Raw genomic sequence first — 23,416 nt, forward strand, 5'->3', positions numbered from 1 at the left:
ATTAGGATGTCTTGGTCCAGTCTGCCTTTTCGGATCGATCCTGAATTGGCCTATTTGGGTTGTCTCCTGTTTTTCCCTGGGGCATAAATGAATAGTTGCTCACTAATCGGCACTCATTCATATTATCTTCAGCGGAATTTGTTGGCTTCTACCTACAAACCGGTAGTTGTAAAATCCCACCTTCATCCCCTAGCAGAGGTGACCTTTGTGGTTCATTCTGTTTGTTGGCCTCTACCTACAACCTGGTAGCTGTAAGTCCTATCTTTGTGGTTTTCTACCTACAAATCGGTAGTTGTAAAATCCCACTTTCATCCCCTTGGTGGAGTTAACCCTGTGTGCTCATCTTATCGATGACTGGTTACTTTTTCGTGGTTTTCTGCCTACTAACCGGTAGATGTAATCCCCTCTTTGCAGTTATCAGTACCCAGTTTGCGGTATTGATATTCTTTTCCCCTCTGGATACTCGCCTTGATCAAGCAGTATTGTCCCCAGTGGGTCTCTCCTTCCTTTAGGATATTTGCTCCGAGTTAGCAACTTTATCCTCTTTTGATTGGTCATCTTTTGCATACCTGGTCCTGGTACCCGATGCCTTTCTTTTCGGTCGTTTATCCATTTAACAACCTGCAATCCGGTTATGGGTAATCTGCCATGCGAGTGTATTATCTACGTTTCGACGGCTATAGATAATATATCTCATGCGCTCTTGGGTCGAAGTCGTCCTCCCCAGTCGAGTAAGATTCGTAATCCCTATGGAATCGAATGCCCATCCTCTAATAAGACTGCTTTTCTAGCCCTCTTCAGGATGTTGAGTGTTTTGGAACACAAACCAATTCACGCTTTGGTCGGTCACCTGTTTCATACCTACAACCCGGTATCCTTGGTGTTCCTTCCTGTTTGCTCGCTGTCGTGACCTTGTTCCCCAGTGAGATCCCCTGCAAGTGTTTAGCCTTGCCCTGTCATCTTGCAGATGTCAGTATCCCGCCAGCACCCGCGTGTGTTGTTTCTTTGGTGTCGGTAAACACCATCTTTCGGTGATTTCCAGTCATGCGTAAGTGTCTGGTTTTCTTTGGTGTCGGTAAACACCATCTTTCGGTGCTTTCCCAGTCATGCGTAGTGTCTGGTATTCTTTGATGTATGTAAACATCATCTTTCGATGTTCGTAACGTCGTCCCTTCCCTAGTGAAGATTTACTCCTCTCCGTTGGTGTCGATAAACGTCGAGTTTTTCCCAATTATCCGTTGATGATTTGGTTGTGTTCTCACTCTCCCTAGAAGAGTTTCCTCCTCTCCGTTGGTGTCGATAAACGTCGAGTTTTTCCTATGCGTCCGATGACGTATAATTGCTTATTCCCCGCAGATCATTCATTAATGACTGTTGATTCCCCTCAGAGATTCCTCCTCTCCGTTGGTGTCGATAAACGTCGAGTTTTTCCTAGCCGTCCGCTGACGTCTAGTTGCTTATTCCCTACAGATCATTTGGTAATACCAGATGATTCCCCTCAGAGTTTTCTCCTTCTCCGTTGGTGTCGATAAACGTCGAGTTTTTCCTAGTCATCCTATGATGTCTAGTTGTACCTTTCCCCAAGTGGATCTACCTCCCCGTTGGTTTCGATAAACGTTGTGTTTTTCTCATTCGTCCATGAACGTCTGATTGTATACCTCATTCCCAGTCATTCATTAATGTCTGGTTGACTTCCCAACCAGAATTCCCAGTAGACGTCCTATTCGGTTTCCGGTTGTGGTGCCTTTCCCTCGTGAAGTGGCTTTCTCCTTCCCCCTTTCGTCCGATGACGTCTGGTTGAGTCTCCCTTTCGTCCTATGACGTCTGGCTGAGTTTTCTCCTGCTCCCTTTCGTCCTATGACGTCTGGCTGAGTTTCCTCCTTCTCCGTTGGTGTCGATAAACGTTGAGTCTCCCTTTCGTCCTATGACGTCTGGCTGAGTTTTCTCCTTCTCCCTTTCGTCCTATGACGTCTGGCTGAGTTTTCTCCTTCTCCCTTTCGTCCTATGACGTCTGGCTGAGTTTTCTCCTTCTCCCTTTCGTCCTATGACGTCTGGCTGAGTTTTCTCCTTCTCCCTTTCGTCCTATGACGTCTGGCTGAGTTTTCTCCTTCTCCCTTTCGTCCTATGACGTCTGGCTGAGTTTTCTCCTTCTCCCTTTCGTCCTATGACGTCTTGGCTGAGTTTTCTCCTTCTCCGTTGGTGTCGATAAACGTTGAGTCTCCCTTTCGTCCTATGACGTCTGGTTGAGTTTTCTCCTTCTCCGTTGGTGTCGATAAACGTTGAGTCTCCCTTTCGTCCTATGACGTCTGGCTGAGTTTCCTCCTCTCCGTTGGTGTCGATAAACGTCGAGTTTTTCCCAATTATCCGCTGATAATTTGGTTGTGTTCTCACTCTCCCTAGAAGAGTTTCCTCCTCTCCGTTGGTGTCGATAAACGTCGAGTTTTTCCCAATTATCCGCTGATAATTTGGTTGTGTTCTCACTCTCCCTAGAAGAGTTTCCTCCTCTCCGTTGGTGTCGATAAACGTCGAGTTTTTCCCAATTATCCGCTGATAATTTGGTTGTGTTCTCACTCTCCCTAGAAGAGTTTCCTCCTCTCCGTTGGTGTCGATAAACGTCGAGTTTTTCCTATGCGTCCGTTGGCGTATAGTTGATATTTTTCCCCACAGGGTCGTCCCCAGAAGAATCCTCCTCTCCGTTGGTGTCGATAAACGTCGAGTTTTTCCTAATCGTCCGATGACGTCTAGTTGCTTATTCCCCGCAGATCATTTGGTAATGCCAGATGATTCCCCTCAGAGTTTCCTCCTCTCCGTTGGTGTCGATAAACGTCGAGTTTTTCCTATTCGTCCTATGACGTCTAGTTGTACCTTTCCCCAAGTGGATCTACCTCCCCGTTGGTTTCGATAAACGTTGTGTTTTTCTCATTCGTCCATGAACGTCTGATTGTGTACCCTATTCCCATTCATTCATTAATGTCTGGTTGATTTCCCAACCAGAATTCCCAGTAGACGTCCTATTCGGTTTCCGGTTGTGGTGCCTTTCCCTCGTGAAGTGGCTTTCTCCTTCTCCCTTTCGTCCGATGACGTCTGGTCGAGTCTCCCTTTCATCCTATGATGTCTGGTTGAGTTTTCTCCTTCTCCCTTTCATCCTATGATGTCTGGTTGAGTTTTCTCCTTCTCCCTTTCGTCCGATGACGTCTGGTCGAGTCTCCCTTTCGTCCTATGACGTCTTGGCTGAGTTTTCTCCTTCTCCGTTGGTGTCGATAAACGTTGAGTCTCCCTTTCGTCCTATGACGTCTGGCTGAGTTTCCTCCTTCTCCGTTGGTGTCGATAAACGTCGAGCTTCTCCCTTTCGTCCTATGACGTCTGGTCGAGTCTTCCCATTCATCCGATGATGTCTGGTTACCTCTCCGTTGGTCTTGGTAAACGTTGAGTTTTTCCCATTTCGTCCTATGACGTCTGGTCGAGTCTTCCCATTCATCCGATGATGTCTGGTTACCTCTCCGTTGGTCTTGGTAAACGTTGAGTTTTGCCCATTTCGTCCGCTGACGCATGGTTGTATCACTATCCCCGCCTTTCATCCGATGATGTCTGGTTACCTCTCCGTTGGTTTCGATAAACGTTGAGTTTTTCCCATTACGTCCGCTGACGTATGGTTGTATCCTTTCCTGGTTATCCCCAGTAGAGTTGATTTACCTCTCCGTTGGTCTTGGTAAACGTTGAGTTTTTCCTAGTTGTCCGTTGGCATCTAGTTGAGATGATTTCTGATCCCATTCATCGTGTGTCGATGTCTGGATGTGGTTGTACCCTGAAAACAGAAAAAAAAAACAGAAAATTTCCCAGCAGTGTGCAAATTTCTACGGTTCTTGGTATTCAATCCCTGTTTACCCTGAAGTCTGATAGCCGTTGCTCTCATCCATTCGGGTTCCCAGTTGATTGAATAGGGGCAGCTGTAGCACCTCAAATTTGCACCCTACCATTTTGTACATTCATTTCATTTTTAGGTTATTAACATTTTGCGTATCATCATGAGCATGCATTTCATCTACATAAGCAAGGTTCAACACAAGATGGCAGTGACTTGAATTCAGAGCTTTATTCTTACACCTAGGGGAAACTAGGATTTCTCAGTGAATTTGGGGTGGCCCCAATCGAAGCCTAGCGTGGAGATGTTTGGGTATTATGCTTCAATTTGGTGTCAATGGTGGGTTCTGGAGGGATCAAGACCCTGATTTAAAGGCCTTTACTTGGTCATGGTTCCATACCCTGATCAGGTCAAACTCCTATATTGTGGCCTCCTAATCCTAGTTCGGCTGGTACATCATCATTCAAAATGCTTGATCCCCTTGCTTGGTCAACTTGCATTCAGCCACTTCTTGGTCCTGGTTCATCCGGGTGGAGTTTTTGGTTGTGTTTCTATCTATCAGGCTCATGATCATTGATTCTAGTGTTTGGTTTATGAAGGTTGTAGTTCAGCACATCTTGATCCTTTCTAAGTCCTTTGTTTCAAGATTATCATTGGAGTGTCACTCATGATTAATTCAGTCAGTGTCATTATAATATCCATTTCACTCTATTTCAATACATGTTCAAAATTCATTCATTCATATAAGATAACTTTAAATTCATTTCAAGAGCCATTCAGTTCAAATACCAATCCAATTTCATTCAAGTGAAGAAATTTCATTCATTACATGATCATTACAGGAAAAATACAAAGAATGAGTGTGTTGACCAACTGTTGACTTTGGTCAACTCTGACCAAAGTCAACCCAATCCCTAAACTCCTAAAATCCTAAATACCCATGAATCCTATTCCTAAGCTCTAAAAATTCCTACTTGGTCGTTGACATGTGCCATTAATGCTCCAAAAGGCCAAACTTGGTGTCATCCGTGTTGCATGCCTTACCCATACTCCCTCACGTGGATGCTCTAGCCAAATGAGGCATGCTCTTGAAACTAACCAAGCAAGGTTAGTATGCCCACACGTGCTGCAGAGCTCATGACCATATGCTATAAAAGAAGCATTGGCCAAGTCAGGAACAAATGATTCCCATGACCGCACCTACACCTGTTGCTGATCATGAACCAAGCCATGTGCTTCAATGGACAAAGTTTCCTGCTAAAGACAATAGTGCAGTCCGTTAACACATAAATCCAGTCATAATATTTCACAAACCTGGCAAATCAATGCTGCAGAATCTAAGCCAGGACAGTGATCTCACTTACTATGCAGAATCAGGTGAATCCAACAGTTGTCACCTTGTTGAACGAGCTATCATCATACCTAGCAAAACAGTGAACCACGATTCAATCACAAGGAAGAATTAGAATTGGACCATGGCCATGATACAAGAAACCGACATGGCCTGATGTTGAGCTCATTCATGGAGTGTTCCACGAGTAGACTTGGAACCGAACAGCGGGGGTATCTCATTTACCATGTCCAACCTGTCATGAAGTATTGCAGAATTTTGCAACACTTTGTTGCAATTTATTCTACGAATTAAACCTTGAATGGACATGCATCATGAACAACCTGCGTTTACAACAGCACCAACACCTAACAGCAACATTTATACCTTCATGTCAAGGTTAGCAAGCACGTGACAGCTGAGTTTCATGCTGCGGCAAGAGCAATAGGTGGTTGTGCAGTATATGTTAGTGATAAGCCAGGAAATCATGATTTTAAAATCCTGAAGAAACTAGTACTGCCTAATGGATCAGTCTTGAGAGCAAAATAACAGGTCCAATGTATACATACCAGAAGCTAGTGCATTCAAAAATGTCATGCTTCAAGGGTGAACTACAGTGCAGACCCTGAGACAATGATCATGTCCTGCAAAACAAAATTCAAACTGGTGATTATTCAAGCCACAGTCTAAATCAGTTTGGTTCAATAATAGTTATCCACATTTGAGATTGAAGGAAAATAGATTAGAAATGTGAACTTGAGGTGAATCTCACGTGACTTAATTCTTAATTCAAGACTTACCTTCATTTAAGTGCCAGCTGGATGGTGCAGATTGAACCATTTTCAGATTTTATTCTCCAATTTGCCCCTTAGATCCTGCTATATAAGCTGCAATCATTGCCAATCATTGGTTTTCAGAAAATTTTCCCTCTCATTCCAAAATCGTTTGCCCTCAATCCTTCAACCTCTAACAAACTTTTCCAGCTTCTTCTTCCACCTGTAACAAACCTTCAACCACCGTGAATCCCTCCAAGAACTCCTCTTCAATCATCACTCTCAACCTGCTTCTTCCAGTTTCCATCTTCTATTCCGCATCTTCACCACCATTCCACCCTTACCAAAGCTCTGAGACAAAGCCATCAAAGCTCCACGTTGAAGCTTTGATCGGTTGAGCTAGAATCCACTCCGCCTCAGTCCCTGCAACCAAAACACGGAAAACGCAGGGAGAAGAAAGGATCAGAACAGAACCGCGAGTAGGAGAAGGAAGATAAGGCGAAGAAAGAGAGAGAGCACCAAGAAAATACCTGAGACGAGCTTCCGCTAACCTCGCCGTTGCATCGGTCATCTTTGCCGGCGAATTCATCGGCTGTTCTTGCTGGACCTTGATTCCGTCCTCAATCCATGGTGTCCCTTGCTTCAGTGAATCTTCTCGAATCCAACAATCGAACCGCGCCTTCCACGATTACAAGTCAAGATACGTAAGCGCCACGATTCAAAGTACCAGGGAACGGCGAGGAAGATTGGAGTAGACGAAGAATAGGAGAGTAGACAAGCGATTGTTTTGTACCGCATCAGTATCCAAACGCCGTCCGCCGCGTGCGTCACCGTCAACGACGAAGGTATGTGAAACTCCACCGATTTTACTCGCGTTGATTATCATTGTGCAAATATGGATCCAGTGAATGATTCTCCCAAACTTGCAAGCTCGATTACCTCCGTATGAGGACCGGATTTGGGAATATTCAATCTAGGGTTCGTGAGAACTTTTGCTTCGGTTTGCATTTTCGAATAGAGATTAGGTTGGATCAACAGGGGATTTGGATTAAGGGAATCGCAGTGAGTTTGGCCGTGTGGAGGTCGTGTTTGTAGGAGTTCCGCTGCCGTCGGTAAAGAACTCCGGCGCGGCAGAACGGGGATGGAACCTAGGTTCGTGGTGAAACGGAGTCGTGGTGGTTGAAAACGTGTTGCTACTTATCCATTAAGCACTTTTCTCTTTTTTTGTTTCGGTTTTTTGTTTCCTTCAGCCTGTTGCTGGATTTGTGCGGTAGTGTATAAGTGATATCAATTAGATTACAGTGTAGTTGATAGGTGTGGTCTAGTTAATTAGGATATAGTTAATTAAGGTGTGGTTTAGGGATTAGAAGATAGTTTAGATATTTTAGGAGTAACTCTAGAATTTAGTTCATAATTGGTTCCGAATATCTTTATGATTAGTTTAGAATTATGATAATTAGAAATGTTAGAATAATTAGATAGTTTAGAATTAATTGGAAATGTTATTAGAATTAATTGATATTAGGAGTAGTTTAGATAATTAGAATAATTAGATAATTAGAAATAATTCTAGAATAGTCTAATAGATTTCTTAGAAATAATTAGATGTGATTAGGAGGTTAATTGTTTAGTTACTGTTAATGATTAGAATTAAACAATTTTAGATTAGAATTACTTAGATTTTAGAAATATTTAGTCTAGGTTAGATATAAATAGAATTTTGGTTCAAAATTAACCCCTAACTGTGAAATGACTATTCTACCCCTAGGCTTAGAAATAATTCAATTTTGCATGCTCCCTTAATTTTAGGACATGTTGGTATTTGATTAAATGAGCTTCATGTGGAGTTTGAGCTTCTGTTCTGGACTTTTTCCCTCTTTTGACCCTAGGCTTCGACCTAGTGGTTTGGACTTATCATTTAAATTGTGATTTCAGGTTCAAGAATACATCCCCATGAGTGATGATGCTCTTTCATTTGAGCTTAACCATTTGTTGTTGTTGGCTAACAATAGTGTGTTTTGTAGGCCTTAATGGAGGATTCACTTGTGTTCATGGATTGCTCATTGTTGTCTGACTGGATTTGTCTGTTTGTGTGATATTGACTGTTGATTGTTTGTTTGAATTGTGTACTGACTGGTTGGCTATTTACACAGGTACTTTAGTAGCTTTAACTCATTGCTTGAGTTGCATAGCTTGGTTTGTGGTTTGCTTACCACTGAGGTATAACTTTTCTGACTTCATGTAGTCTGGAGACCCGGCTGTTACCGGGCCGGGCAAACTGTCTGAAGTCCTCCTTAAGAGGCAATGCTTGTGTATGTTTATATTTGTCCCAAACAGGAAAAGTCCTCATTTGAGGCAATTGGTGGAAGGTAGGGATAAGCAATCTATCCCCCACTATTCAGTGAGTCTTCTCCCTGCTCCCATTACATGGTTGTAGCATTGAGATCCAAGCCCAAGATCTTGTACATCGTACAGTCGAGTCTATGTCCTGAGCGTAGAAGGGTCCCCCCATTCTGGACCCACGCTCCCTTGTCTGATGCTCTCTCTGACCTGAGATAGAAGCAATGAGGCACACCCCTCATCACCTTTCATCTAGCTTCACCTTAGCCCCTCAATGGCAAGGTTAAGAGCTAACCTGACCCCGATACAGAGGCTTGTTTGTTGAGGTTGATATGACCCCTCGACTAAAGCATAACCCTGATGTTTGAGCCCCCTTGTTGGTGTGTTTATTTCATGCTGTATATGTTTGTGTGGTGTGATTGTATCCCCTAGGTTTGCTAGACTCCGCGTAGTCTCGTTTGCATGACAATTAAGGTAGCACGGTTCCTTCGTATAGGACTTCCTTTCTTGCTTGAGCTTTCTTAAAACACAAACAAACATTATCCCCTCTTAAGGATACGTCCACTCCTTCTACTACAGGTGAGTAAGTCTCCAAAGGTCGAGCATCAGGTAGATTGCGTAGTGACGTTGTCCACTTAAAAAACACAAACCAACAGGAATAGTTTAGCCGAACTACGGCAACTCTGATTCTCATGTCCAGATGAGATACGTAGGCACGAGATGCGATGTCTTGTCGAGTTTGACTAACAACTAACACTAATTCTTTTCTCTCGCCCTCGTTGCGATTGAGACCTCCCCTTTCTCTTGCCCTAGTTGCAATCGAGACTTTGCTTTTTCCTGTGTCTGTTCAGGATAGGTTGGCCCTCGTGCCATTTAGCTAGAAACCTTGACTTAGGGTTGACTTTGCATGACAACATCTAGGCTCGAGTCGTAGTCTCCCTAGAGTTGTGTCTCCCTCTGTTATCTGGTTAGGCTAGATCCTTTGTCCCTGCGTAGGGGAACTACATCGCCCTGATCTTCATACCAGATGAAGTATGTAGGCAGGAGATTGAGCTGATCTCTCCGGGCGCCTTTTCTTTTCTTGTGTGTGTCGTTTGACAGTTGCTAGGCTCGAGTGCCTGACTCCTTAGCAATTCGTTGTCTGTTTGTTTGAGTGTGTGCTTGACAGTTATAGGCTCGAGTCCCCGACTCCCTATTAACTTGTTGTGTTGTTGTGTGCTTGGAAGCTGATGTAAGACCATCGAGTGGCATTCGGGTTCCAGTGTGTGTGCGTTTTGGTTCGGATGCTGACATAATTCCATCAATTGGTTGTCGGGCTCCATGTTTGCCCTTTTGAGTGTGTTTTGGGTTCGGATGCTGACATAATTCCATCAATTGGTTGTCGGGCTCCATGTTTGCCCTTTTGAGTGCGTTTTTGGTTCGGATGCTGATGTAAGTCCAGTGATTGGCATTCAGGCTCCACGTTTGCCTTTGCCTGTGTTTGTTTGTGTGCGTGTTAGCCGAGCTACGAATGCTCTGATTCTCCTTCGTCCAAAGGAGATACGTATGCATAGGATGCGACATCCTAGCGAGCATGTGTCGTTTCCCCAGTCCGAACTACTTTGACTCTGATGTCTATGCTTGATAGACTAAGTAGGCCCAGGATGCGGTATCCTGCCGAGTCAGTCTTGTCTGTTTCTTGTGTCTCTTTCAGCCTGTGTAGATGTTTATTTGAGCAGTGTTTTAGCAACCATTTTCCTTCCTATTGTGCGTGGATCCCGTCGAGTACGACGGATGCGTAGGGGTGCTAATACCTTCCCTCCGCATAACCGACTCCCGATCCCATTCTCTTTGGTCGCGAGACCATGCTTTTTCTAGGTTTACTCTGAGCGTTTCCTTTCCCTCTTTTGGGATAAATAACGCACGGTGGCGGCTCTGTTGTTCTTGTTTTCCCGCCGGTTTTTCGCGTAATGCGACAATTTTCTTTTCTAAAATTGTTAATCGCATTCTTAACTTCGACTGTTTAACTTGGAATAAAGTACCACACAAGAAAGGTCGATTTCAATTGGGTCCAGGAAGTAATAGAATTGGTCGGCAAGGATTAAAGCCAAGCCCGCACGCGATCTCCCAAAAAGAAAGGAACTATGTCCTATCGATGTATATCTAGAGGAATCAATAATATGAGTTTTGGTGAAAACAACTTAAATGAAAAAGCACTTAAATGTAAACAACTTATTTGCAAAATCACTTAAATTCCAATTGAGGTAAACATGACCTAGGATTATGGTTCTCACTCTAACACATTTGTATAATCCAAGTCACTTTTATTAGAGAGTTCGACATAATTTCTAAAAAAAGATAAATATGGGCAATACCTGTTTTTGCCATCGCATTGCCCTATCGATGACGAATAATTCATCTGTTTTTGCACGACTGGATTATTCATCACTGATATGTTACTTTTTCTCAACTATAAAACTTAATCTAATTCGTCCAAGCGATTTTTCTATATTTGACTTGTCTGTTTAAAAACGTGTGCTCTGGTATTGACACATATTCTTTCAGACCACAGTCGATACCTGAGAACACTTTACTTTCGTACCAGAGTTGGAATGCATGAACTCAGGAAATAAAATAAATTTAGACAATACTCTCGTAATAGACATGTGACAAATTATATAAAAGACTATAAGATTATCCTCATAATCCCTAGTCCCTAATGGATTACTCACTCATGGTGAAGGCAAACACAATTTATCCAATGATCATAGATGAATTCATAATAATGCAGTTAAAATTGATAAGTAATTAAATATGAAAACAAATATAAAACCTGAATTAATAGCTTTGATCCAAATTGATCCAAAGGAGACTTGAGTATAAAGGAATTACAAAATACGTAGAAGCTTTGCAAAATAAAAACTTGTCTCCTAAACTTACCAAATTACACCATTATTTTGACTCGTTTTGTACATCTTTTGCTATCGTTTTATCTCCATTTCCAGTGTTATGTGGGTACTTTGTCTATATTTCAAGTATTTAACCATATTGGCACCATATGCAAAGAAAGGAAACAATTCAGATGCAAAACAATTTAAAAAATGGAAATTGCACACAAGGCGACCTAATTGGCATTCTCTATAGGGAAGGCCATATAAGAACTGACGTGTCCCACTCACCAACGGGTGGATTGACCCACTCTTTCACACATTAGGAAGATGGATTTCGCCACCTTGACATGGCGTTTTCCATCCTTTGTGAAAGGCAATCGATTAGAAAATGGACTCACTTGGTCTTCCACTCTTCCCATGTTCCCCTACTTTTTCTCCCACAAAATGAGAAAGCTTCACATGACATTTTAGGCTTTTGGAACATTATAGATAGGCTTCAAACTTCATTTTTCAAATCATTCAAGCTTAGCACAATTTTAAGCATGAAAATCACCTATCAAAGTTCTAACTCGTCACATCGAGGGGTTATAACACCAGAGAGTATTAAGTTTGTACGAAGTTTGGAGCACTTTACTTTCCCACATTTTAATCTTGCTGCCACTTACATTCCTTTACCAGTCTTCAACAAATTTACTTTGTATCAGGTTCAAGCCTCCGTTTGGAGCTGGTTTTTATCGCATTTCACATTTTATTACCGCTTTATTTATTTAATCGCTCTTTATTTATCTTGCCTCACACTAATTTTATTTACAAGTCTTATATACCGCACCGTATTTTTTAAACTATTTTTCCATTATGTCTACTTCTAAGCTTCAAACTTATACTATCATGTTTGTCATAAGCATGTCCAGCTAATTTATTAATGCTGGGATGTGAGGATTGTCACTTGACAATAATCTAATTTTTGCTTCTTTAGGATTTCGATTGTGGGATGTTTTGATTTTAATATAATCTTTCTAAACTTAATTTAATCGGTCACTGTGAAAGTAGAGCCGTGAAAGCGTCGGGTAAGATCGAAAGTCGTCTGACATTAAAGAATAATATTTGTTTGTTTATGATTAATGAATACTGCTAAAGCACTTTGTTAATTAACTAGGAAAGTCTAATATTTTTAGAAGGAGGTTTTAAAACTATTTGCGTACGTGTTTGTAGGTTTAGGATCCGGTTACCAGAGCGAAAGCCTAGAACCTTTTTAAGTTAAATTTTCCAATCAAAACTAATTTTCAACCGAGTAAAGAGTCTGATTTCTTAAAATAGGATTTACTACTTTAAGGCATTAAATGTCAGTGACACGTGACAGTGGACAATATATATTAGAGAGTCAAATCCGGTTTTGAATACGCGGAAGTGACAGTTCCTGTTCAATCACATTCTTTTCAAATTATAAAATATTTCCTCGTATAACGATCCTATTTAGAAGCAATCAAGAGTATTGTTGTTTGATGAGAGCCACATCTCGGTATTATATGCCTAAATTTATTAAAGTTATTTAATTTCATCTCACCTTTGTTTAATTGATTCACCTTAGATAAACACCATAACAATTAAAAATGATAGATTGATAGTTAGGCCTATGTAGGATCAACATCTTTTAAAACTACGGATAGACAATACACTTGCAGTTAGTTATTTCGATAGACTCTAAATCTCACGAACAAAACTCATAACTAACTATGAGTTAAATAGAGAAAACTAAAACTAGGATAAAATCTTTGGTTCAATGCTCATTACATCATAAAAAAATCAAATCAAATCAAGCCTAAGTTAAAAAAATATCATAATCGATCTAAAAAAGGAAAGAAGTGAAAGCTGCCTCGCTCTTCTGCTATAGCCTGCAGCAGCTGCTGCGGCCACCCATAGCAGCTGCTACAGGTGGCTGTAACTGGCCGCTGGTCTTAGTACTGGAGTAGCCAAATGAGGGAACCCTAGGTCAATGCTACTACGGCTCATAGAAGCTGATACAGGTGGCTGTAGAAGCCCCTTGGATTTTGCATGTGGAAATCCGACTTTTTGACTTTTTCCCATATTTTTCTTATTTTCGATCCCTTTTCATCTCGAATACTCATTAGGCCATAAAAATAGTAAAAACTTACAACCGAAGTGTAAAATATGGTAAACGAACATAAAACGATTAAGATGAGATGAAATGCTAAGCAAAAATGACTATAAATAACGTTACGAAAACCACTAATCACTAATCTGCAAACTTCTACAGAATGACCAGATTTTTTTGTAGAAAGTGAAAAACTGAGGTAGTTCTTCATACTCTAATTCTGTAAAAAAAGAAAATTTGTGTCTTTCAACAAGAACTTTGTAATGAATTTAACTAGATACATCCATGTCTATTTGTCGCGCCGCGAAAAATACAGAGTCGCCACCAAATTTTATTTACTCCAAAGGAAAGGGAAAATAACGATAAAACCCTAAATGATAATGGTCTCGTAACCAAGAGAGGATTCGGAAGCCGGTTATGCAAGGGGAAGGTATTAGCACCCCTCACATCTGTGGTACTCCATGGGAACCACTTGCTTGTATCAATGCGTATGGATGTTGTTTATCTGTATGTTGCTTGCTATCGGGAAATGAGATAAATAGAATGAGATGGGGGAAATAATAAGTTTTAAATTAGTGTGCTCGCCAAGGATTTGGGTCCTTGTGCCTACGTAACCTCATACGTGCAATGAGGATTTCAAAGCTCCGTAGTTCCACTCACAAACGAAGTATGTGTTTGGTTGTTTTTACTAAACAATGTTGATGTTCGTATGCTACTGTTCACTTGCTTGTATACTTTGTCATGGGAGAGGGAAGCATTCGCTTGTTTGCGATAGAGTGGATGCGCTTGGATCACACTCTAGAAGCTAAATATTACTTGCTCACACATGGAGTCTTAAGCGTCGTTCACGGTAAAACGGGAGTAACACGCCCCTTTTGAAAGTTTAAAGAGTGCACTGAGGCAAAAGATTATTTGATTTGTTGAGGTTGATTTTAGTGCGGAGACAAGCATCACAACCTTGGCTAGATACAATCAACAATCCAAAAACTTGCGAGTAGAGAGGACAATTTTATCCTAACCACTCTTTTTCATCCAAAAGATATTTGAATGGTGAAATTTTTTGGCAAGTCTAATCATTGTAACTTTGAGGAGACAAGTATCTGACCCTTTACTAAGTACAACCAATAATCAGAATACTTGGGAGTCAAGAGGAAAATGGTATCCTAACTACCCTTTTTCTCCCCCATAGCACCTAGATCTAACTTGTTTGAATCATTAGATGTTTTAAAGGGGAAGTCAAGTGTCGGGTCCTCATGCTACGTACGGCCGACAACCCAAGTACTTGAATATTGTGTACAAGCACATACACCTCATTTTTGCATTCCAGTTTGTTACAAAATTGTTTTGAAAAAGACACTTGACGTTGGATCAAGTGTTTGAGTTTATTATGAAAAAACGTGTGTGAAGAATGGAGGTAAGGAGATAGAATGAGATTGAAGAGAATGGTGAAGAGATATGGATCATGGACTGGATGGGAGATACTTGACATTAGATCAAGTACTCGTGTTGCAATGGTGTGAGTTTGATTTGGAAAACAACTTGGCGTTGGATAAAGTACCTTTTGTTTCTTTGGAAATGCTTTATTTTATTGTTTGTTTTTATCTTTTTAGTTAGCATGCATGATGAACTAATAAAAGAAATAGACCTAGACTATTATATTTTCATGGGGTGGGAGATGAAAGCAATACAACATAAATGTGAAATGGAAAAGGATTAAACAAATACAAACAATATACCATGCCTAAAACATACAAGTGGCATTGTACTCTATATAATACAAATCAATTGAATGGATTAAAGGCAATGGGATTGGTTGGATGATATTTGAAGCTCAAACTCACATGTGAACACAAACATGGACGAAAGTTAGTTAAAAAATATAAACCAAATGGAATTAAAATGTTAAAAAAAAGTTAATCATGGAATGCTATGATGAAATGATATAATGATGTAGGTATATGGATCATGGTGAAAATAATGGACATGTTAACACATCATATCAAATTGAAATACTATCTTCAACTTGGATCCAGTAACCACAATAAAAGGGATTTATCAATTAAAATGATATTAAAGTCACACAATATATGAACATGACATGTGAAATTAAATCACTTCTTACTCTACCTAAACAAGAAAAAAAATAAGGATTGAAATTGATTCACCTAATCAAAATTTATATGGTTAATCAATATTTTTCAAGGTATTTTCTAATTTGATTAACAAAACAAAAAAAAACTAAATTCAATCTAATTCTAATCTAATTAAGAAATTTAAATGAACAATTAATATCAAAATTACCTTTATTCATTTTTTTACTCATGGTAATCAATTAAAATCAATAATCAAGAATTAAGAATAAAAACTAAAAATGGAAAATAACAAAAAAAAAACACAAGAAAACACAGAAATAAATAATATGGGCCAGGGGTATGTGGACTGGAAAAGGGTGTTGGAAGTGAGTAAGGCACATTGGCCCAGGGCCAAAAGTGTTGGTGTAAGCCCTAGAGGCCAATACTTTTGGTACTTGTATCGAATTATTTATTAATAATAAAAGTCCTATCTGATGACACAATCAGTATCAGAAGCTTCTGAAGTTATTTCCTCCTCTAGTTTTGAAATTTTGCTTTTCAAAGCAGAGTTATTACTTTCTAAAGAAAATACTTTTTCGTTTAGAGAGGAAATATCATTCTCAAGCTCTTTCTGAGTTTTAGAAGCAATTACTTGAACTTGTTTAAGGTCCTTGTATTTGCTTTGAAGACTCTGGTACTTTTCTAGCATTCCAGAAAGACAAATTTCAATATCAGAATGAGATAGATTAGAGAATACCTCTTCAGAATCGGAGTCATATTCTGATTATAATAAAACCTTGTTTTCTGGTTCCTCAGAGCTTGTGGGGTCCTCAGTAGTTTCCATCAGTGCAACATTAGCTTTTTCTTCGTCAAAATCTTCTTCTTCATATTCTGAGTCATCCCAGGTAGCCATCAACCACTTCTTGACTTTGAAGAAGTTCTTTTTGGGCCTTCTGTCCTTCTTTATCTTGGGATAATCATTCTTGTAATGGCCTGGATCCTTGTACTCGAAACATATAACTTCTTTTTCAGAAGTTTTCTTCTTTTGACCAGATGAGGATTTGAAGCGACCAACGGTCCTTCTGACTCCTTTGAATTTCTCTTGACCACCTAACATGTGTTTCTAGAGTCTGTTGACTCTCTTTGAGATTGGAGACAACTCATCATCATCTTCTGAGTCTTCATCAGATCCTTCTGATTCTTCCTCAACTTGATATGCTCTAGTCTTCTCAGGCTTGGATTTTAGAGCTATAGATTTACCTCTCTTCTAGGGTTCATCTTCTTCTAGCTCAATCTCATGACTTCTTAAAGAACGAACAAGTTCTTCAAGACTAATGTTGTTGAGATCCTTAGCCATCTTTAATGCAGTTACCATAGGTATCCATTTTTTGGGAAGACTTCTGATGATTTTCTTGACATGATCAACTGTAGAATACCCTTTGTCCAGAACCTTAAGTCCTACAACAAGCATATGAAATTTGAGAACATGGTTTCAACATTTTCATCATCTTCCATTTTGAAAGCCTCATATTTCTGGATTAAGGCCAAAGTCTTTGTCTCCTTTACTTGAGCGTTTCCCTCATGAGTCATCCTCAGAGAGTCAAAATGGATTTGGCAGAATCTTTGTTTGTTATCTTCTCAAACTCCATATAAGAGATATCATTGAGCAATACGGTTCTAGCCTTATGCTGATTTTTGAAGTCTTTCTTTTATTAATCAGACATAACACTTCTTGCTAAAATATTTCCTTCAGCATTTATTGGGTGAACATAGCCATCAACTATGAGATCCCAGAGATCAACATCGTAACCAAGAAAGAAACTTACTGTGTACTATTTGATCATGTTTCCATTTGATCTTATCTTCAAATTTTCACTGGATTCTAATAAAAGATGATTGAAGCATGAAGTGAAGAGGTAGAGAGCTGGATTCAGAAACTTCAGAACCTTGGATCAAAACCTTGACGACATCAGTAGTCTGGCTTAAGTTCTTCAGTGTCTCCAAAATATTTTGAGTCTTTAGAATCCTTAGTCAGAACCTTGATAACTTCAATCGTCTGTCTTGAGATCTTCAAAATCTTCAGCTACATAACACAACTTCAGAAGCTTACCATTCTTCAGAAGTTTGTTGATCAGAGTCACGTCCAGAAGCAAAACCTGAGAGAACATTGCAGCAAAAATATAAAGTCTCCTCATAAGCTTATGATAGGTGAAATAACACAGAAGCAGAAAGAACATTACAACAGAAATATTGCCATATTTTAAAACTTCTAAATGCAGCGCACAAGCGGATTTGGAACGCAAAGTTCAAAAATTGATGATGTTGCACATCATATGATCAGAATCAGAACTTTTTGTTAAAGCTACACAATAACAAACCATTATGGTACCAAAATTATTCTTACACAAATACAAAATTGTTATCATGAAAACTCAAGGTATAGATGTAGAACCGAATCTTGTTCTAACATTTCCATCATAAAAAAAGGGGAGTATGTTTGTAAAACTCTCCATTAGATGTATTTTGTATGCTATCAAAACTAGGATATTTTAGCATTTATGTATATTGGATGGTATCCTCTGATTCTAAATATGCATCTTAGCATTAGGAAGCATAAAATCATTTGGAAAAGGGTTGAAAACTGTTTCATGCATCAAAAACAAGTTTTAATAGGCAAAACTATCAATGTTTCGACACATACATATTGCAGGTCGACACATAGAAAGAAATCTTTTTATAAGTTGACATATTCTTATTATAGGTCGGTTCATGCGCTGCATTATTAGAGCATGTAGCTTACGTTAGACGTGAAGCCTCTACAGGTCGGCACATGCATCCAATAGGTCGATGCATGGCCTATACAGGTCGACACATGCATCCTTTACAGGTCGTCGCATGACCTATATAGGTCGGCACATGCGTCAAATAGTCGACTCATGACTTTCACAGGTTGGCTCATGCAACGTAATTTTTCAAAAATTCACCAATTTTTCAAATGTTTTATATTTCTTTTGCCTCCAAACATGCATGTATATAAATCCTTCATACATGCATCTTTTTCAACAAAGATTCTAGAGTAAAGTTCTAAATAAAACCTTCATGAAACTAGGATTTTAAAGCATTCTCATCATCTTCAACCTCATTATATGCACACATACAATCAAACTACACATAATCATTTTTTGATTGGGTTCCATCTAGAATAAGGGTTGAGAAAGTCCAATTTAGGTTGTTGAATTATAAATTGGGTTGAGATCTTGGAGGGTTTCAAATCTAAAAAACCAAGTTGGGGTTTTCCTTCAAGATCGTTTAAGGATTTGAAGATTTTGGATAAGATTACTCAATTCAGATCCGATCGGGTGAAGGCTTTGAAGAACGAGAGGTTCTTGCAAAGGAGTTGCGTGGTACGGTGGATCGTATTGGTAAATCTTTGGTTACTACAATTGTACGTTTTGGATTTGATAGAGTGAAATCTTTGAAAAAATGTGTTTTCTACAAAGAAGTAGCATGAGAAGGTGAATTAAATCGACATTATTGGGTTACTTGATCAAACTTTGATCAAGGGAAGAGAAAGTGTTAGAATCAACATCAAGCTTAAGGTTTGTGTGATTGGATTGCTACATTTATCTTGTAGACATACTTTTGCAAAGTTAGGTTAATTCCATTATCTCAATTCGAGTTCAAATTGCAGGCAGATGTACCCATAGAGAGGTCGATTGGGGAACTGCCTAAACAAATCCTTATGTATTCTCTCTCCTCTCTATCTCTTTTATTTTCAATTTATAAACTATTGAATTTATCGATCGTGCAATCAATTCGTTTGGAAAATATTTTTTATTACATTTTGAAATAGGTGTTGTTGAGTTGATCATAATCCTTTAGATTGTGATTGGACTTTAAAATCAACAAAACCACATAAATTTACAAACAATATCGATTGCACACAAAGTGTTCGATAATTTGTCTAAATAGATTTTTTTTATCATTGAAAATAGTCTATCTTTGTTGCTTTGCATTCAATTGATAGTGATTAATTGTGTTTGATCAATTTGTGAGTCATTATCATACCTTGATTATTATTATTACGCATATCCGAGCTTTTTGATAGCGCGTTTAGTTCGATCATTTGATCCAGGTTACAACTTCTGCTTGCCATAAACTTTTTTAAAACTATTTTTTGTTCTATTTTTTAACTAATGATCTATTTAACCCAAGCCTATCGTCTAACACAACATGGTTTATGCACATGACATTTAATGCAAAATAGGATCAAACACCTTGAAAATTTAACTTAAAATACTACTTCTTGACTTATTTTAAGAAGTATATGTATGATTATGACCAAGAAGAGATGTTTGAGAGAGTTTGGAGAAAATATATCGTAGAATTTAATATTCATGAAAATAAGTGGGCGAAATCAATGTATGCTATCAAGGAAAAATGGGCATCATGTTACATGAAGGAAGCATTGACCCTTGGAATGAGAAACACTCAACTCAGCGAGAATTTTAATTCTAATTTTAAAGCTTACATGAAACTGGGAATTAATATCATACAATTCTTTAAGCACTTTCAGAGAGTTGTTGAGAAGAACGGTATAATGAGTCAAGATGTGAGTATGAATCTAAACATAAATTACCAAGGATAAGATATGAACATTCATCAATTCTAACGCAACTCGCAGAGGTATACACTCATACAATTTTTGACATGTTTCATGATGAGTTTGCATTATTTTTAGTTGTTTGCATACAAGAACGAAACATTCATTTGAATATGTTATTATCATGGTTGGAAAGGAAGGTGAACGGAAAGTACTATTTAGTCATGTACATTTTATCATATCATGTAGCTCTAAAAAAATTGAGACTTTTGAAATACTCTATTGTCATGCTTTGAAGGTTTTCGAGACAAATTAGGTGAAGATTGTGCTTGATCGTATATTTTGAAGAGGTGGAATAAAAATGTTCCCAATGATAGTATATTTGATATTAGGAGAAATAGAGTTGTGGAAGATCTTAAGGCGTGTAGTATACAATGATACAAATTAGGTGAAGAGTCTTTTAATGTTGAATGAAAAACAAAGAAGATAGCATGAGTTGTTGTAACACTCTTTTATATAACATTGTAGAGAAATAATAATATCTATTTTATTTTGTGAAATTGACATAAATTAGTATTTATACTATAGATATTATAGAGTAGCTTTTTTTACAAAACATTTGCAAATGCTATTCAAACAGCATGTATATTCAAACATTTAGATAACTGCATATGACAATGAATTTCTTTAAAACATGCATATGTTAAGAAAATACAAGAAAATGTTACAAAGCCATGTTATAGCAGTCTGCTTACAAATTACTAAAATTAGTATAGTCAATTTTCAACACAGTCTAGTTAAGACAAAGCGTTGCTCTCAAATCCAATAAATGTTGCAGTATATTTTTTCCAAGTATAATCTAAAAGAATTTTACTCTGTGTTCGGTTTCTGACATATCCTATAAGCTATCACTTTTTCACATGCTTTATTGCTATGCATTTATATTAGCATTAATGCCCTGAATATTATTGTTGTACCAATACTATAGCACTTCCTCTGCTCTTTCTTTTTAATTTTATTTGTTTTTTTTCAAATTTAATAGGTTTGTTTTAACTTTAAAAAAATAAATTTTTTTATTTGTATTTTTGAAAATAGATTTTACAAAATATTTTTTTTAAAATATTAAAAAAAATTCTAAATTTATTTTTTATAACTTAAAAGATTAATTTTGACATTTCTATAACAGAAACATATATTATTTTGAAGATCAAAACATAGTCAAAATCATAATTTTTTCAAAAATGTATCTCAAAAATGATTTTTATGAAAAATTATTTGAAGTAACTTCAAAATTAAGTGATTTTTTGAAATTTTGATATTCAAAAAAGTTTCGATAAAAGGATGAATTATCTAAAATAATATTTTAAAAATAAATAAATCAAATTTTCATTTGAAACTTTTATGAAAAGGTTCTTTGTAAATTTTCTTTACATCAAAATATATAACATTATAAAAGTAATTTTTTTTAAAAGTCAAAACAAATGGGTCCAATATTGCACACAAACCAAAACATTACATATATTAATGAAAAATTAATAAATAAGTTTTTTTAATAGTTCGTTAAAAAATAAGTAGTTGGGAATTTTTTTTAAAGCAAAAATGTAATTGGACGCAAGGTTGTTAGAGCGAGTCTTCACAACAAATATCTTCATTGTAAATAGCATACTTCTTAAATGTCGTCTTACTTTTTCTCAGGCAAACGCTCCTCAAGGTGGTTGTTGAGCCAAAATCTGTAGGTGCTTGGGTTTGGTTGTTGCTTCTTCCTTGATCCACTTTAGAGGTGGCCAGGCTTTAGAATAGGCGGGATCGCAGGTCTGAAAATCGGAAAGCCTTGCAACAACATCATATTTTGGAGTGTTTGTCTACTTGGAGGGATGCGGATGGTCTTGCCAAGTTAGTTGATAGCGTGTTGGGTAGCTCTGAGAAAGATAAGTTGGGCCATGAGGGAGTTCATATTTAGGAGAAAGATGCAAATGTGAGCTCTAACGTCAAGCAATGCCTTCGTAAGGTTGCACATGGTCACTTCACACCGCCTGTGAAAGTTTGGGGTCATCAGGTGTAGCTCCTTATAATGCACATATTATGAAGGCTTTGAAGCCTAAACACCCATACAAACCACATTTCTCCTTGCCAGCCACTTTGTTCTCTGAAGCTCCTCTAGTGGTTAAAGTTGATACGGTCTTCAAGTGTATTTAAGTCATTCCCCAAAGAGACTTCATGCGATAGAGATGGCTTACGTACTCAATATTTATTGGATGCAATGTGTGGAGAAGGTTATGTTGTGTCTAGAGATCTCTTATTTGCAATCACTCTAGTTGTTAATTTATGGTTGGGTAGGAGATGCCTGATGAGTTTGACAAAGTTTGTTACTTCAGCATCTGACGTCGTTATTAAAGCCTGATGGTGGGATATAACCAATTATCGTGGGTTCTATTTGGAGATGGCTGGTATCCAAGGTTGTAATGAAATTGGGTGTTAAGAAAACAACATGGAGATGGCTCTATCTCTATGCTCACGGTAGATTACACAAATCCTTTTAACATTGTATATTAATCAGCCATTCTACGAGAGGTGAGGGTGAGATGCCCATCTATTTGCTTGCTGGTTGAGTTTCACTATGGTCAGGCAACAAGGTTATACCTTGGGGATGGGCATATTATGTTATCCACTAGAGTGCAATAGGGTGACCCATTAGGCCGCTCCTTTTTACCCTTGTGTTACATTCACTTGTTCATCAAATCAATGACAATTGTAAGTCTCTTCTTGGTGCCTGGTACCTTGATGATGGGACCATCATAGGGGAATCAGAGGAGGTGGCTAAAGCCATTGACATCATTTGAGAGATCGGTCCAGAATTAAGTCTTGAATTGAATAGTCATAAAACTGAGATCTTTTGGCTTTTATGTGATGATAGTAAACTGCATGAGGAGTTGTTTCCTTCACACATTGGGAGGGAGACATTGGTGATGAAGTTGCTTGGAGGGGATGTTAGTCGAGATGAAGGCTTTATCGAGGAATTATCCATGAAGAGAGTGGTCATGGCTGTTGCGCTCATGCATCTTTTACCACAACTAAGGGATCCTCGGAGTGAGCTTCCTCTACTTCATTCTTGCATGGGTATCTCCAAACTCTTTTTTAGCCTTAGAACATGTCAACCTAATCATATAGAGAAAGCAACTCTTTGATTTGATAAAGAGTTGCGAAGGGCGGTTGAAGATATTATGGTTGGCGGAGGTCCTTTGTTTGGGTACCTTCAATGAAGAGTGGCTTCTTTTCCTATTAGAGCTGGGGTTTGGTTTTGTACTCAGCAATAGGGGATGCCTCATATACATTTGTGGATTCGACGGTCCAATATTAGGTGTTACTATATCATGTATTGAGAGGCAGTGGGATATATGGTATGGACCTTAATTTCGACAGAGCTTTGGATGGTCTTAGTGTTGTGATTCCATA

The 23,416-nt window shown here is 38.4% G+C and overlaps 1 long non-coding RNA gene across 3 annotated transcripts; it reads right to left on the bottom strand.

Annotated features, from left to right (window-relative positions):
* Positions 1-4,637: 4,637 nt before the first annotated feature.
* On the bottom strand, positions 4,638-7,354 carry LOC127117622 (uncharacterized). 3 transcript variants are annotated; one of them, XR_007802004.1, is made up of 5 exons: positions 6,496-7,352; positions 5,993-6,388; positions 5,762-5,836; positions 5,227-5,622; positions 4,638-5,116 (listed from the first exon to the last, which is right to left on the bottom strand). It is a non-coding gene; the product is annotated as an uncharacterized LOC127117622 (long non-coding RNA). The 3 variants fall into 3 exon arrangements; XR_007802005.1 differs by having other exon boundaries at positions 4,638-5,119; positions 5,227-5,836; positions 6,496-7,354; XR_007802003.1 differs by having other exon boundaries at positions 5,227-5,836; positions 6,496-7,353.
* Between the last annotated feature and the right edge of the window lie 16,062 nt (positions 7,355-23,416).

This window comes from Lathyrus oleraceus, chromosome 2, assembly GCF_024323335.1.
Source record: "Lathyrus oleraceus cultivar Zhongwan6 chromosome 2, CAAS_Psat_ZW6_1.0, whole genome shotgun sequence".
In the NCBI taxonomy this organism is placed as follows: Eukaryota; Viridiplantae; Streptophyta; class Magnoliopsida; order Fabales; family Fabaceae; genus Lathyrus; species Lathyrus oleraceus.